Source organism: Myodes glareolus, chromosome 7, assembly GCF_982192425.1.
Source record: "Myodes glareolus chromosome 7, mMyoGla1.1, whole genome shotgun sequence".
In the NCBI taxonomy this organism is placed as follows: domain Eukaryota; kingdom Metazoa; phylum Chordata; class Mammalia; order Rodentia; family Cricetidae; genus Myodes; species Myodes glareolus.
The window spans coordinates 58,264,279-58,282,111 of record NC_142032.1 but is presented as its reverse complement, the minus strand read 5'-3'; the positions used below and the strand labels follow the sequence as shown (position 1 = coordinate 58,282,111).

The 17,833-nt window shown below is 45.0% G+C and overlaps 2 pseudogenes; one reads left to right on the top strand and one right to left on the bottom strand.

Moving 5' to 3' along the window:
- Nucleotides 1–6,545: 6,545 nt before the first annotated feature.
- Nucleotides 6,546–7,034, bottom strand: LOC146893532 (NADH dehydrogenase [ubiquinone] 1 alpha subcomplex subunit 3 pseudogene; annotated as a pseudogene).
- A 450-nt stretch (nt 7,035–7,484) lies between these two features.
- On the top strand, nt 7,485–11,779 carry LOC125415937 (pyruvate dehydrogenase [acetyl-transferring]-phosphatase 2, mitochondrial-like; annotated as a pseudogene).
- Nucleotides 11,780–17,833: the final 6,054 nt, after the last annotated feature.

Here is a 17,833-nt window from a genome sequence, read left to right as displayed (position 1 = left end):
TGTGTGTATGTCTTCAGGCCAGAAGAGGGCACCAGACCTCATTACAGATGGTTGTGAGCCACCATGTGGTTGCTGGGAATTGAACTCAGGACCTTTGGAAGAGCAGGCAATGCTCTTAACCACTGAGCCATCTCTCCAGCCCCAGATATGCCCTTTAAAACCATATTTTAGTTGCTGGGTATGTGCCCATTTGAGTCAGGAGAGGTGATACCAATGGTGAAGTTTCAGGAGCTGGTGTAGGTGCTGGCATTATCTGGAGGGCCATCTGTAGGTTGGTCTTGGCCGAGGTAGGAGGAGTGACCTGTAAAATATGCTCAAAAATAAATGGGTTAATGTAAGTTCAAAGAGCTAGTGGGACAAGCCTAAACTAAGGCCAAGCTTTCATAATTAATAAGTCTCTATGTCATTTTTTGGGTGCTGGTGGTAGAGAAAGACTTGCTGCAAGGGTGTGTGTGTGTGTGTGTGTGTGTGTGTGTATGCATGTATGTATGTGTGTGTATGCATGTGTATTTGTGTGTATGTGTGCATTGTGATAAATACTGAATGGAAAATTTTTTGGCTCACTGTTTCAGAGGGTCCAGTTTGTGTTTCTCTTCTCGTTGTTGTGATAAAATTCCTGAAAGAAGCACCTTGAGGAGGGCAGGTTCTGACTCTCAAGTACCACAATACAGTTTGGTGCAGGGACCATGCAGGGGCTGGCTACATTCCCATGGCACTAAGAAAGCAGAGAGGGACGGATACAAGATATGAGGCTGGGCTGACCTCCTCCAGGCCCGACCTCCAGTGACCTCACCTCCTAAAGGATCTGTAATCTCTCCACACAGCACCACTGCAGGGGACACACATTCAGACAGTGAGCCTGTGAGGGCTAGCTCACGGTCAAGCAGCACAGCCCACGGCAGCAGGATGGGCATCTAAGAGCAGAGCACTGCAGGCCGCGGTGAGCAGGATGCAGACAGCGTGCCTTGTTAGCAGGGTTTCTCTTTCTTCCTCTTACATCCAATTCCAGGTCTATAGGATGGGGCCCCTACATTGTGGGAGGGACCCCCTCTGTAGAAGGCCGCAACCATATTCTCCACCATCGATGGCGCTGCACCGCCAGGTGAGCTAGAAAGCTCACACGTGTTGGTATTTTTCCATTACTCTCAAGGTATCACCTGGGACTGGGAGCAGTTGACCAATCGAAAAATGACACGTCCAAAGCAGGGTCTGTTTCCTATATAAGGGATGGGTTCCATCTTATCTGGGTCTCCGCCATGTTGGCTGATGCCCGCTCTCCCAAGGGGCATTAAAGCTTTACTGCAAAAGTATCCATGTGTACCGCGTAGTTCTTGCTGGCGAGACGGTAGCGCGGGACACCCCTCGATCTTGTTTAATACTCTGGAATGCCCTCACAAACACAGCCAGACAGTGCTTTACTAACCTCCCGGGGGAGTCTGTCCTCTCACGTGACTATCATGGTGAACGATGGGGCTAGAGAGATGGCTCAGTGGACAAGGGTGAATCCAGGGGCTGGTGAGCCGCTGACTGTGAGCCTGCTTGTGTGGGTGCTGGCAACTGAACTAAAATCCTTTTTTTAAATATTTATTCATTTTTCATTTTATGTGTATGGATGTTTACCTGCATGCATGTCTGTATACCACATGAGTATCTGGTACCTGCAGAGGTCAAAAGAGGTTTGGTTGTCAGATCCCCTGAAACTAGTTACAAATGGGCCACTATGTGGGTGTCAGGAGTCAAACCTGGATCCTCTGCAAGAGCAACAAGTGCTCTCAACTGCTGAGCCATCTCTCCAGCCTAAAATATTCTCTCTCAGTTGTTGTAGAAGATCATTTTAAGATGTACTGTAGGGACTGGAGAGATGGCTCAGAAATTAAGAGCATTGCCTGCTCTTCCAAAGGTCCTGAGTTCAATTCCCAGAGACCACATGGTAGCTCACAACCATCTGTAATTAGGTCTGGTGCTCTCTTCTTGCCTGCAGGCATACATGCAGACAGAATGTTGTATACATAATAAATAAATAAATATTTTTTAAAAAAGGTGTACTGTAACATGAGGGCCAGCTTGTTGGGGTATCTGTTCCCGCCCGGTACCCCATAGCCAGCAAGTCCCAGAGAAAATCAATCACACAGAGATCTCTATAAGTTATAAAGCTGATTGGCCCATTAGGTCAGGCTTCTTATTAATCCATGTAACTTATATTAATCCATTATCATTAGCCCACACGGCTCAGTACCTTTCTCAGTGTGACAGCTCACATGTTGCCTCTTCGGTGATCTGGGCAGGAATGGAGGAATGCGCTTCCTCCTTCATGTTCTCATCGCCTTCTCCTGTTCTCATTGCCCCGCCTCTACTTCCTGTCTGGTTGACCCGCCTATACTTCCTGCCTGGCCAATCAGCGTTTTATTAAAATACATGATTGACAGAATAGAGACAATTCTCCTACACCAATGTACTACATTCATTTATGCTGTGGAACATTTGTTTAATGATGCAAAGATGTGCTGCATTCTTTTATGTTGCATTTGTTTAACTCTGTGAATCTGTGTTACTGTGCCTTTATAAAATACCTGATTGGTATAATAAAGAGCTTAACAGCCAATAGCAAGCCAGGAGAAAGGATAGGCGGGGCTGGCGGGCAGAAAGAATAAACATAAAAAGAGAAAAAAGATCTAGGAGTGAGGCCCAGCTATGGTGGCGCACGCCTTTAATTCCAGCACTTGGGAGGCAGAGACAGGCAGATCTCTGTGAGTTCCAGGCCAGCCTGGTCTACAAGGGCTAGTTCCAGGACAGGCTCCAAAGCTACCGAGAAACCCTGTCTAAAGACACACACACACACACACACACACACACACACCAAGCAAAGCAAAAATATCTAGGAGTGAGAAAAAGAAGAGAAGAGAAAGACTCCAGAGGCCAGCCACCCAGCTACAAAGCAAGTCATGGAGATAGAAATAAAGAAAGGTGTACAGAAATAGAGGAAGACAGAAGCCCAGAGTCAAAAGGTAAATGGGACACCTAAGTTAAGAAAAGCTGAATAAAAACGAGCTAAACTAAGGCCAGGCAGTTGTAAGAAAGAAGAAGGTTCCATGTGTATTTATTTAGGAGCTGGATGGTCGGCTCTTCAAAGAGTAAAAGAGTAAAAAACAAAACACACACACACACACACACACACACACACACACACACACACAACCCCAAAACATCTACACTCAGCCGGGCAGTGGTGGCGCACACCTTTAATCCCAGCTCTTGGTAGCCAGAGACAGGTGGATCTCTGATTTCTGTGAGTTCGAGGCCAGCCTGGTCTACAGGACAGGTTCTAAAGCTACACAGAGAAATCTTGTTTTGAAAAAACAAAACCCAAAAACAAACCAAAAACAAATAACCCCCCCAAAAGTAACAGAAAACAAAAAAACCCAACTACCCTCAACCACAGAGTAATCTCTCCTAATCACAGTTATCTCTCTCTAGCCCCAAATATATGGCTTTTTACATAGAAATGTGTGTGTGTGTGTGTGTGTGTGTGTGTGTGTGTGTGCGCGCATGCACGCAAGCTGGGGGGGGAAGAGAGAAAAGAATGGCATTGGGTGTCTTGAATTGGTCAGGAGAGGGCATCAGATCCCACTATAGATGGTTGTGAGCCACCATGTGGTTGCTGGGAACTGAATCAGGACTTCTGGAAGAACAGCCAGTCCTCTACCTGCTGAACCATCTCTCCAGTCCCTTTATTATTATTTTTTTAATAGAGTGTCTCATTGAACTTGTTAATTTGGCTAAACTGGCTGACTAGGCAGCCCCAGGGATCTTACATCTCTGCTTTCCTGACGTTAGGATTATAGACTTGTCACTGCACCTGTTTTAAGAAAAATAGCTATTTCATTAATATATTTTATGTGTGTGGATGTTTTCTCTGCATGTATGCATGTATACAATTGTTTGTCTGAAGTTCTTGGAGGTCAGAAGAGGGGGCTAGATCCTCAGGAACTGGAGTTACAAACAGTTGTGAGCTGCCATATGGATGCGGGGAACTGAACTTGGGTCTTCTGGGAGAAAAGTCAGTGCTCTTTACTCCTAAGCCATCTCTCTGGTCCCACCTGTCTTTTATTTGTTTGTTTGTTTTGGTTTTTCAAGACAGAGTTACTCTGTGTTGCCCTGGCTGTCCTGGAACTCACTGTGTAGACCAGATTAGACTTAAACTCAGAGATCCACTTGCTTCTGCCTTCCAACATCCAGTCACACCTGCCTTTATCCGAGTGCTTGGGATCCAAACTCAGGCTAGCATGCTTGTATGGCCAGCACTCTGCTTATCTCTCTGGGCTTCTACCCACCCTGCCCCAACAAGACTCTCACTATGTAGCCTAAACTCAATTTATGATCCTCTTGCCTCATCTTCCTTTTTTTAAAAATATTTATTTATTTATTATGTATACAATATTCTGTCTGTGTGTATGCCTGCAGGCCAGAAGAGGGCACCAGACCCCATTACAGATGGTTGTGAGCCATCATGTGGTTGCTGGGAATTGAACTCAGGACGTTTGGAAGAGCAGGCAATGCTCTTAACCTCTGAGCCATCTCTCCAGCCCTCTCATCTTCCTGAGTATAGGGATTACCAGTGTCCTCCACTTCACTCAAATTAAGTTATGTAATTCTTTTTAATTTTTATTTTATTCTATTTTTCTTTATTAATGTTTGATTTTTTGAGACGAGGTTTCTCTGTGTAGCTCTGGCTGTCCTGGAACTCACTCTGTAGATCAGGCTGGCCTCGAAATCACAGAGATCTGCCTGCCTCTGCCACCTGAGTGTTAGGATTAAAGGTTTGAGTCACCATTGCCTGGCTATTTTAAATTACATGCGTGTGTTCATATATTGTGCATGCATATGTGCACATGACTAAAAGTGCCCTTGGAGTCCAGAAGGGAACATCAGATCCATCGGAACTGGAGTTATAGGTTGTCGTGAGCTGCCATGCTGGTTCTGGGAATTGAATCCAGGTCCTTTGGGAGAGCAGCCCCAAGTACTGTTAACCGCTGAGCCATCTCTCCAACTCTGATTTTTCTTAAAGAACTCATTTGAAGTGGGAAGACTAACCTTTAATCCAGATTTTTGAGGTGGGAAGATCCATCTTAAATCAGGGTTATACCTTCTGGGGGCATCTTATGTAACGAATGTGGAAGAAGGAAGCTTTTAATCTTTGCCTGCTTGCTTTCATCTTGAAGGTTTATTTCTTCACTGGTTTAGAGCCTACTTCCTTGGGGTTCTGGTGTGTGCTAAAGACCAGCTGAGACATTTAGCCTCATGGACTGAACTACTGGATTCTTGAACTTTCCATTAGTAGACAGCTATAGTTGAACTAGCTAGACCACAGTCTGTAAGCCATTCTAATGAATAAATGAATGAATAAATAAATAGCCGCACATATACACAAAACATTCATACACACATAAATATATACACATTTACATACAAGCATGCATGATCACACATTCATACAAACTTTATATAACATACATACATGCACACATACACACAGACATACATACACACGATACACATATACACAGTAGTTTTTAATTTCGATCCTGATGGTTTTAAATTATCCATTACTTAAAGGAATGTCACTTAGCCTCCAAAAATTTGGAGAATTTATAGAAATGCTTCTTTTTTTTCTAGTTTAATGCACTGTAATTAGAGAACGATTTTTTTATTTGTTGGTTTCAAGACAGGGTTTCTCTGTGTAGCTCTGGCTGTCCTAGAATGTGCTCTGTCGACCAGGTTGGCCTCCAACTCACAGAGATCCACCTGCCTCTGTCTCCTGAATGCTGGAATTAAAGGCATGAGCCACCACTGTCTGGCAAGAATGAATCTTTTTCATTCTTTATTGCTGTCTCCTTGATAACTGAATTGTTCACGTATGTAACTTTTCTAGTGAAGTTGGGTCTATCAAGCTGTTTGGCAGCGGTAGCCACATCTTTATCCATACTGGGCCTCTGACAGTTGGTTTATCTGTTAATGAGAAGGGAGTGTTAAATCTACTGCTAAAATAATGGTTATTCATTCCTTCTAGTTTTTTCTTTTTTTTAATTGGTTTTTCAAGACAGGGTTTCTCTGTGTAGTCCTGGCTGTCCTGGAACTCACTCTGTAGGCCCAGGCTGGCCTCGAACTCACAGAAATCCATCTGCCTCTGCCTCCTGAGTACTGGGGTTAAAGTCGTGTTCCACCACTGCTGTCCAGCCTTCTAGTTCTTTCTGCCCTTGCATTCTTTTTGTCTTTGCTGTTTCTAGTTATTGTGCGTGTCTGTCGTGGGAGGATATAAGCGAGTCTGTGTGGCCAGAGGCGTTGGGTCCCTGAAGCTGAGCTCACAGGGAGTTAGAAGCCGCCTGATGTTGGTGCTGGAAACTGAACTTAGGTCCTTCAGAAGGGCAGTGCGTTTTCTTAACGACGGACCATATCTTCAGCATATGAATGTATGTATGTATATTTTTTTATTTCCACCTGTTTATTGGGGGCAACAGGGGCAGGGCTTCTTCCATCCGTGAAAGTATTCACACATTCTTCAGCTGTTCCTGGCTTGGGCCCTGAAGGTCCCGGGAGTGGCTGGCCACAGCAGGCATGTTGCCATTATCTCTCATAGGCACGGAGTAATTGTAGGGTGTGGCTGGTTTGATCATGGTGGCACACTTGGTGTCAAGGCATAATTATAGCGAGGTTCCCAGGGGCGGTGGACACCATTAAGCACTGGTCCCTTTGCCCAGGCATTTCTGAGAAAGGTGGAGAATGCCCCAACTATCTTGGTCTCTCAGATCCTATGTTTTTAAAAAACAGGGTCTCAGCATGTAGCCCTGGCTGGCCTGGAACTCACAGAGATCTGCCTGTCTGCCCCCTGAATGCTGGGATGGAAAGGGTGTGTGCCACACCCAGCTACTTGTACGTAGTTTGAAGTTTGTTATATATCCTCTCAGTAAGCCAGCTTTTTCATACCCGGTCACCTTCTTTACCCTAACATGTACTTGGTCTAATATTAAAATAGCCATTGTAGATCTTTTAACAAATGCTAATATGGCTTATTCCTTTTCCATTTCTTCTTTAACCAATTTGGTTTTTATATTTAAAGTTCATTTATTACATAGTATACAGGTAGGTCATTTAAAAATATGTATGGTTTTCTGCTTTGTGTGTATGGGTGTTTTGTCTGCACATATGGCTATGAATTGTTTGCATGCAGTGCCTTCAGAGGCCAGAAAAAAGCCACTGGATCTCCCAAATATTTACAGATATTTGTGAGCTGCCGTGTGGGTGCTGGGAATCAATCCCAGGTCCTCTGCAAGAACAACCAATGTTCTTAACCATTAAGTCATCTCTCTGGGTCACTTTAAAGAAAACACTTTAGACTGAGGTTAGATCTGTTGCTCTGGTCCTCCGCCTTTCCCAAGCAACCAACGAGCTGGGAAAAAACCACCTCCACTTGCCAATATAGCTTCTGAATGTCAAGTACGGTGTCTTACTGGACTTCAATTCTGCAACGAATCAAATTGCTATATTACAAGAGGATAGACACTTATACTCAAGGGGTGCCTCAAATAGGAGTCAACTGAAATGGAGGCTTTCATCTCCAGCATCGTTGACTCTAAAGACCAGTACTCCACATGGTGGCTTTGCTCTGCAGAGCCTATGGGCATACATCCACCGAGGAAGAGGTTTTCCACTTACAACTGAGCCCTGCACAGGTCAAAGACATGCTTCGAGCTGACGAGTCTTTTTACAAGGTTCTTGATTTCAACAATGGAGTTCCAAATTCAGTGTTAAGGTTTGAGAGCAACCAGTTGGCTGCCAATTCCCCAGTGAAGGATGTTAAATATTTTTTTGAGATGAACCTCTCTGTTGACGCAAATAATCCCAATCAGACCAAATCAGACTGCATTAAAAGATGCCCATGTTTAATAGATGATAATACTCCCGGGTGGCCCCAGGAAAACATGGAGAGGGGAAGAGAGAGAAGGGGAGACCATGGGAAACCTGGAGACCATGTGTTCATTCTCTGGGGGGTAGTTTAAATAGCCTATGGGAGTGGTCACCATTTGGTGGGCTTTCTCAGACTGAGGCAACTCTCAGGGGAAGGAGCTTATGCCGGAGGCTGGCATGAAGCCCCCAGCTAAATATTCCAGACTTTTTGTGTAAAGGGAGCTGAGGTGACGCTTCCGACCAAACAAAGGACCAACAAGGTGTAGTTTTCTGCATGCAAACCAACAGACTGATGATTGGCACTTTTGATGGCCACGGTGGTCATGCAGATGCCCAAGCGGTGAGAGAGAGGCTCTTCTACTACATGGCTGGTGCGGGAGAATTATCTGTATTCTGTCAATCATGTATTTTAATAAAACGCTGATTGGCCAGGCAGGCAGTATAGGCGGGTCAACCAGACAGGAAGTAGAGGCGGGGCAAAGAGAATAGAATAAGGTTATGGAGGAGGAAGGTCCCTCCGGCATTCCTGCGCAGATCACTGAAGAGGCAACATGTAAGCTGACAGCTGAAAAAGGTACCAAGCCATATGGCTACCATAGATAATAATAATGGGTTAATATAAGTTACAAGGGTTAACAAGATGCCTGAGCTAATGGGCCAATCAGTTTATAACCTTATGGAGTCTTGTGTGTGATTTTCATTGGGATTTGCCGGCTGTTGGGGTACCGGGCGGGACGGAAACCCCAACAAGCTGGCCCCCTCATGCTACATATGGCGCCCAGACGTGGATAACTGAATCTACAGAAAGCTTGAGAAAGCTTGGGAAAGAATAGAGTAAATCATGCTTTCTTGGTAGCAGCAATATCTTAGGTCTGCTGTGCTTGCTAGAGGCAAGCAAATGCTCTCATCTAAGGGAGGCTTCCTGACTCAGCTTTAGCTGCAAAACTCTGCAGCTCTTTGAGGTCCTGCCACGAAATACTTAAACGGTGTTGATGAAAAGCTGAACGCATGCTTTTTTGGTTTTCAGCCGTAGCAGGAGAAAAGCTGCGCTGTTTTAAAATGCCGTCTTTCTGGGCTGCCCTGCCAGGGCAATCTCTGACTGTTTCAGGCAGGCAGTCCGATTGAGTGTGGTCTGTGAGCAGAATGCTGCAGCTTGCTTGCTAGCAGGGACCTTGAAATGCCACAGAGTTGTGGCAATAAAAATGGCTTCAGCAGTACCTCTGCCATGAGGCTGGAAAGCTAAGAAATGGCCTAGATCCAGCCGTCAAAGCCACGGTTTTAGGCTCATATGGTCAGAAAAAGAGAGATATATAGTAAAAGAAAGATTCAAAGTTGAAGAAAACCTCTAAATGGTTTACAGTGTGTTAAAAATATATGCAGGTTTAAAGTTAAAGTTCTTAAAGTTAAAAGGAAAGAAAGAGAGTAGTTGGGTGTGATGGTACACACCTTTAATCCCAATGCCTGGGAGGCAGAGGCATATTGACCTCTGAGACTTTAAGGGACAGAGGTAGTTGACCTCTGTGACTTCAAGGTGTGGTAGCACACACCTTTAATCCCAATGCCTGGGAGGCAGAGACACGTGGATCTCTGTGAGTTCAAGGTGTGGTAGCAAACACCTTTGAGCCCAGTACTGGGGAGGCAGAGACAGAAGGATCTCTGTGAGTTCAAGGACAGCCTGGTCTACAGTGTTATTCCAGGACAAAGATATACAGAGAACCTGTCTCAAAAAGTAAAAGTAAAAATAAAAGAAATAGAGTTTAAAATAAAGATGGAGAATACACAGAGAATCTTGATACTGTATGTTATTATGCTCTCTTTGAATTGTTTGAATGCTGAGGAAGGAGCAACAACTGCTAAAAGACTTTTGTTTATAAATGCTGCTGAACTAACCCAAGATAGGAATTTTGAAAATACCTTGGCTTCAAAACTGAAGTCAAAAGGTATGTTACTTTGGAGAAGAGATTTTGCTTTTGTTTCCACAGAAAACGAGAGACTCTGGATTTATTCAGAGTTAAGAATAATCACCTTTGACCAAGGGAGGCCACCTGAAAAATCTCCGATAGGAACAGATGGCCCAGATGACAGAGTTCTACATCCAGAACTGATTCAAGACTGCAGCCTGAGATGATCAAGACTCCCAGGATACTTCAGTCAGGACTTGATTATAACTCTAAATTTTCTTTAGGTCCCCATAAGATCATCAGCGCCCCCAACCAGCAGGAAGTAGCCTGAAATACTACGCCCACATTCCCAACAAATGGACCATGGGTATTTTCCTTTGTTTAAAAAAAAAAAAAAAGAGGGAAATGGTGCGGGAGAATTATCTGTATTCTGTCAATCATGTATTTTAATAAAACGCTGATTGGCCAGGCAGGCAGTATAGGCGGGTCAACCAGACAGGAAGTAGAGGCGGGGCAAAGAGAATAGAATAAGGTTATGGAGGAGGAAGGTCCCTCCGGCATTCCTGCGCAGATCACTGAAGAGGCAACATGTAAGCTGACAGCTGAAAAAGGTACCAAGCCATATGGCTACCATAGATAATAATAATGGGTTAATATAAGTTACAAGGGTTAACAAGATGCCTGAGCTAATGGGCCAATCAGTTTATAACCTAATGTAGACTCCGTGTTATTTTCTTTGGGAATTGCTGGTTGTGGGGTACCAGGCGGGACAGAAACCCCAACAAGCCAGCCCTCATGTTACACATGGCAGTGTCCCTGATGTCCCACCAAACCTTGGAGCAGACAGAGAAAGCAGGAAAACAGGAAGCCTTTGCTGCCCATCCTTCAGTGGCTCAAGCATCCTGGGGGTAGCATTTATAAGGATGCCACATCCGTACACCTGGATCACTTCCAAGTCTATTGGCAGAAACTTCTTGACTTGCATATGGAAATGGGGCTGAGCACTGAAGAAACATTGATGTACTCCTTCCAGAGACTGGATTCTGACCTCTCCCTAGAAATCCAGGCTCCCCTGGAAGATGGGATGACAAAGAACTTATCCCTCCAGGTTGCTTTTTCTGGGGCAACAGCTTGCAAGGCCCATGTCAACGGAGTTCACCTGACTCCCGGGCTCTTCTTGGTGTCCAGGAAGACAATCGTGTGTGGTCCTGTTTACCTCTTACCTGTGACCACAATGCTTGGAATGAGACTGAGCTATCTCGGCTTAAGAGAAAACACCTTGAGTCTGAGAACAGGTCTCTCAGCATAGATGATAGGCTGCTGGGTGTCCTCATACCCTGCAGGGCCTTTTGGGTATCCAGCTAAAGGGGAGTAAAGAGTTGCAGCGTAGTGTCCTAGGGAAGGGCTTTGAGACCGAGGCCCTCAACATCTACCAGTTCATACCGCCCCACTACTACCCCCCACCCTCTCTGACTGCCAAGCCTGAGGTTACATACCACAGGCTGAGGCCCCAAGGTGAGCTCCGTGTGCTGGCCTCAGATGGTCTCTGGGACATGCCGGGCAATGCGGATGTGGTAAGACTGGTGGTGGGCACCTGTCCAAGGGTGGTTGCCATAGCCACACCTGGACCAAAGAACGGCCAACCTGGGGCTCATGCAGAGTCTGCTGCTGCAGAGGAAAGCCAGTGGACTCTATGCAGCTGACCAAAATGCAGCCATGCGTCTGATCAGACACGCCATCAGGAGCAACGAGTATGGGGAGATGGAGCCAGAGCGACTGGCCCCCATGCTACGCTACCAGAAGGTGTAACCAGGATGTATCAGGATGACATCACTGTCATGGTGGTGTTTTTTAACTCAGAGTCAGTTGGTACATACTATAAGGAGGATCTCACCCTGTTGCCAAGTCTAACATGAATAAATATTTTTTTAGAAAAAATATTTTCACTTAGTCCTGAGTCAGCAATTCAAACCTTACTAAAGAACAGGCAGATATAGGCTGCTGAGAAATTGACTAACAGGGTAAGAAAACTCAGCCCTAGTAAAAAAGCATTGACAGAGATTTTTGTCCCTGTGTGCACTAGTCAATTCTTCTACCCAGCAGATAGAGAATACAGACTATAACTGCTTTAGAAAAAAAATACACTGTATCCAGCTAAGCAGTGGTGGTACACACCTTTAATCTCAGTACTCAGGAGGGCAGAGGCAGGTGGATCTCTGTGAGTTCGAGGTCAGTCTGTTCTACAGAGTCTTGAAAAAGCAAAACCAAACCAAACCAACAACAAACTAAGGCCAGTTTGGTTTACATATTGAGTTCCAGGCCAACCAAGAATACATAGTGAGGTCCGGTCTCAAACAACAACTAAAAAAGAAACCAACCTACAACAAAAACAAAAATCCAAACAAAACACCCCCCAAAATTAGCAGTCATACCCACCACTATCACCCACCCCATCCTCTGTTGGTGAAATGAACTTTAGGGTTTCACCCATGGTCGGTAAGTCCTGACCACTGAGCTGTGCTCTCAGCCTAAGCCATTGTCTCTCTCTCTCTTCCTCTCCCTCTCCCTCTCCCTCTCTCTCTCTCTCTCACTCCTCTCTCTCTCATGTGGCAAGTGGTTTGTTTGCATGCAGGTGTGCCACGTGTGTGCCTGATACCTGAGGAGACCAGAAGAGGGTATCAGATCCCCTGTGTCTGGAGTTATAGAAGCCTATGAGCTACCATGTGGTTGCCGGCAATCAAACTCAAGTCCTCTAGAAGAGCAGCCAGTGCTCTTATCACGGAGTCGTCTCTCCAGCCTTGTTTGTTTTTGTTTTAAGATTTAATATTAGCTGGGCAGTGGTGGCACATACCTTTAATCCCAGGACTTGGGAGACAGGGACAGGTGATCTCTGTGAGTTCAAGGCCAGCCTGGTTCACAGAGTTCCAGGACAGGCTCCAAAGCTACAGAGAAACCCTGTCTCGAGAAACAAAAAAAAGCAAAACAAAACAAAACAAAAAGATTTAATATTCATGCATGTATATAATGTGCTTGAATCAAATCCACCTCTATCCCTTCCTCTCTAATTCCTTTTTTATTAATCAACCACTACTTTTCTCTGCCAAATTCACGTGTATGAGTTTCTCTTTTCAAATACCAAGTATATTTAGTCTCACCTGTATGTGCAGTGGGTATAGGCCATCTGCCTGAGCACAGGGAGCCTATCCGGGCATGAACCACTGAAGAGAACTGACCTTCCTACTCCAGCAGCCACCTCCTGGGGGTGGGGCTTAGGAGACCCTTTCGGGGTCCAGCCCCAACATAAAACATTTCCCATACCAGCGTAGAGGCATGGGAATAATAAAGACACAGTTCACACGATAGTATCGGGAGGGAGGAGTTACAGTGATCGTTTAAATCCTGAAAATCTCCCACGTTTATTTTCCAAACAGCTTTTATATCAAAAGTAAACTGAGAAGGAAGTTAATAAAACTTCGTTAGCATTCTGTTTTCTAGGTGGGGGAGGATGGCGTAGGTCACATCTCGTCTATGCCTGTTTTGTCACAGAGACTGAAAACATCTCTTCCCCAGGTGACCTCCTAAGTGACAATAGAAGGAGCAGATCAACATTAGCACATTCTAGTGTACCCCCAACAGTTGGCATGAGAATCACTCTCTTAGGTGTTGGTCTGCTTTACCCAAGAGATAAAAACATAGGCCATTCCTGTACCATTGATTGCCTCCTGAGGTTAAGGTCAGTCTTTATTGCTGAAGACACTGCACACTTCTGACATGGGGCCCAGAGGATCCAAGCTGAACCTGCCTTGAAAGCCTCCTCTCTGAACTTTCATGGTATCAGAAGGTGCCATGCAAGCTTCCAATGGAGAGAAGCAGTCAACGTCATACCCAGCCGTGACGCCTATGAACCAAAACACGGCCATCGTGGCACAATAACCCCGAGTGTGCAATAGTGGCACACATACCTTCTTGGCAACCAACAGCTCTCTAAATGAACTTCAGGCCCTCGCCACAAGAGGGAAACCATGCCTGGAACTGGAAACCTAGCCAGCTGGCCAGGACTAGTGAAGTCGTGGATCTTAGTGGAGAACCCACCACTGCCACTTTACTAAAGCAGCATAGTCCCTAACTACATTCTAAATATGTGTCCTTACGCCACAGAGAAGGGTAGTCCCTGTCTTTGAAACAGACGGAGTCCGTTACAGAAAATCACAACCAATCAAAATGTAGACTAATGCATCTAAAACATAGCTCCTGCACCTGAGGCTCAAGAGTCACTGTGAAAGGGGCGGGACGACTGTGAGAGCCAGAACAGAAAGTCCGCTGTGAGGTTGTATCTTCTAGGAAAGTTAGAGAGCACTTGATTGGCAGAGGCAGGGGCATCTCTGAGTTTGAGGCCAGCCTGGTCTACATATTGAGTTCCAGGACAGCCAGGGCTACCCAGAGAGATCCTGCCAAAAATAAATAAAATAAGGGAAATGTCAGAGAGACTACACCCATGAAGCCTCACCAACAGGTCTGTCTCCATGAGACCTAAACAAGGATGACAGCAACAGACAGGCTAAAGCGGAAGAGGGCAAGCCCAGGGGCCTTAGACACAAAGACCTTCAGGCGACTGAAGAAGACTGAGAATGGGGGAAATAGTCCCGGGGAAGAGGGAGACAACTGATTATCCAACACCAAATGGTCAGCCAGTAACATTATAAGACTGAACAGGTTGTATTTATAGATTTAGGGACACACATACCTTAACAATAACTAAAAAGAGGCCATAGATTTGAGAGAGAGCAAGGGGCAGGGTTGAAAGAAATGGAAAGAGGGTATGATACAATTATACTATAATCTCAAAAGGTAAAATCATAGTTTTAAAAAAAAGCAAAAGAAGAAAAATGAAGAGAGGAAAGAACTTTAGTAACCTTTGGACAGATGAGGGGACATACCTCTCCCTGGGCCCAGGACAGGAGCAAGCATGCTAAAGCCTCGTTAAAACTGTTACAACCACCATTACTGCTCATGATAAGCCGTTTCTGTTTACCCTTTAAGCATCCCTTCTCTGGCTCCTTTTCCTGTGAGTAAGCAGAGACACTGGGGTTGAGGCAATCCAGCTCTTTAATTAGCAGCTACTGGTCTCTGTCTTGCTGTCTGAGCATCCTTGAGCAAAAAGACTGTCTACTAATCAGCCAGCCTACCGCGATGCCTGGACCAGCCATCCTGAACACTCTGTGAACACTTGGAGACACCTTCGCCAAAGATAACAGCTGACTTCCCCGGTTGCTGAGGCACACGCTGCTCCGGGGCTGTTGGAAACTGTTCCAGACACTGATGATTAAAGCCCGGCTGAAGGGGTGTGTGTCCCCAAGTGCAAGCGCTACTAGACTGATGGCAAGGCTCTGATTGGCCTAAAGCATGAGCGGAAAGACTCGGGATGATCTCCAGAGGCCAAACTGTGATTGGCCAGTCAAATAGATGGGCGTGGTCTGCAGGTCCCCAGGCAGTATGAGCGGGCTGTTTAGTTTCACCTGTGAGTCACTGGGAGCCTTTCTGCTCTGCTTCTTTACCTGACATCGCAACATCGGGTCCAGAAGACATTTCTTGGGGCTGAAGAGATGGCTCAGTCGGTAAAAACAGGCGACTAGAGTTTGAGTCTCCAAAAACCCAGGATAAGAAGTCAGGCATGACAGGTGCAGGCCTATAACTTCATGCCTGGGGAAGCAGAGACAAGTGGATCTCAGGGCTTTCTAGTCAGCCAGTTTGGTTAAACTGGCAAGTTCCTGGTTCATTGAGAGACCCCATCTCAAAGAAATTTTATATATGGATAATATATATATATATATATACACACACACATATTATATATATATATATATATAAAATCGTGACTGGACAGATGATTGGAGTTAAGAGCAATTAAAAATGTTTATAACCTTTATTTTTATGTGTATGGTGTTCTGACTGCTAATGTCACACATCACATGGGTACAGTGTCCACGGAGGCCAGAAGAGGACACTGTGGCCCCTGGAACCAGAGTCACATACTGTTGTGAGGTGTCATGTGGGTGCTAGGAATCAAGCTGGGGTTCTATAGAAGAGCAGTCACTGCTCTTGACTGCTGAGCCATCTCTCTAGCCCCAAGAGTACTTCCTGTTTGTTTTTACAGAGGATCCAAGTTCAGTTCCCAGCATCCACATAGGACAGACCACATCCGTTTGTGTCACACACAACAAACTAGGAGGTACGCAGTGTTTAAAAAGCTTGTTGATGCTGAGTGGTGGTGGCACACACCTTTAATCCCAGAGCTAGGGAGGCAGAGGCAGGCAGGTCTCTTGAATTTGAGGCTAGCTTGGTCTACAGAGCAAACAAATTCCAGGGCTACAGAAAGAAACCCACTCTCAAAAAACAGACAGCCTGGTGGTGGTGGTGGTGCACACTTTTAATCCCAGCACTCGGGAGACAGAGACAGGAGGATCTCTTTGTGTTCAAGGCCAGCCTGGTCTACACGGTGAGATCCAGGATAGGCTCCAAAGCTACAGAGAAACCCCGTTTTGAAAAACAAAAACAGGACTGGAGAGACGGCTCAGTGGTTAAGAGCATTGCCTGCTCTTCCAGAGGTCCTGAGTTCAATTCCCAGCAACCCACATGGTGGCTCACAACCATCTGTAATGAGGTCTGGTGTCCTCTTCTGGCCTGAAGACATACACACAGACAGAATATTGTATACATAATAAATAATTTTTTTTAAAAAAAAAAAAACAACCAAACAAGCAAACAAAAAGAAGAAGAAAGGGGGAGGAGAGAGAAAGCCCCCAGGCTTCTGGCCCAGTGGAGTAAAAAAAGCCTTTAAACCAGGCAGGGGTGGGCACCTTTGCTTCAGATTTTAGCCCCTGTCTTTGTCAGCTCAGCTGACTACAGAGGATGAATTGTGCATAAGCAGAGGCTGGAGAGAAGAAAAAAAAAGCATCTGAGGGGTTTGAATTTAAAAATTTTCAAACAGATTCAACGCAATGTCCATCAAAATCCCAGACCTCGAAAGAACGGTACTCAACTTCATATGGAAAATCAGAAAAGCTAGGATAGCCACAACAATCCTGTACAATAAAAGAACTTCTGGAAGCATCACAATCCCTGACTTCAAACTCTACTACAGAGCTACAGTATTGAAAACAGCCTGGTATTGGCATAAGAAACAGACAGGAGGACCAATGGAACCAAACAGAAGACCCAGATATCAATCCACACATCTTCGAACTCCTGATCTTTGACAAAGAAGCAAAAAATATCAAATGGAAAAAAGAAAACATATTTAACAAGTGGTGCTGGCATAACTGGATATCAACATGTAGAAGAATGAAAATAGACCCATGTCTATCACCATGCACAAAACTCAAGTCCAAATGGATCAAAGACCTCAACATAAAGCCAGACACATTGAACCTTATAGAAGAGAAAGTGGGAAGTATACTTGAACACATTAGCACGGGGAACCACTTTCTAAATAGAACCCCAGCAGCACAGACACTGAGAGAAACAATTAATGAATGGAACCTCCTGAAACTGAAAAGCTTCTGTAAAGCAAAGGACATGCTCAACAAGACAAAACCACAGTCTACAGAATGGGAAAAGATTTTCACTAACCCCACATCAGACAGAGGTCTGATATCCAAAATATACAAAGAACTCAAGAAATTGGACACCAAAAGATCACATAATCCAATAAAAAAAAATGGAGTACAGACCTAAACAGAGAACTCTCAACAGGGGAATCTAAAATGGCTGAAAGACACTTAAGGAAATGTTCAACATTCTTAGTCATCAGAGAAATGCAAATCAAAACAACTCTGAGATTCCATCTTACACCTTGAAGAATGGCCAAGATCAAAAACACTGATGACAACTTATGCTGGAGAGGTTGTGGGGAAAAGGGAACACTTCTGCATTGCTGGTGGGAATGCAAGCTGGTACAACCCCTTTGGATG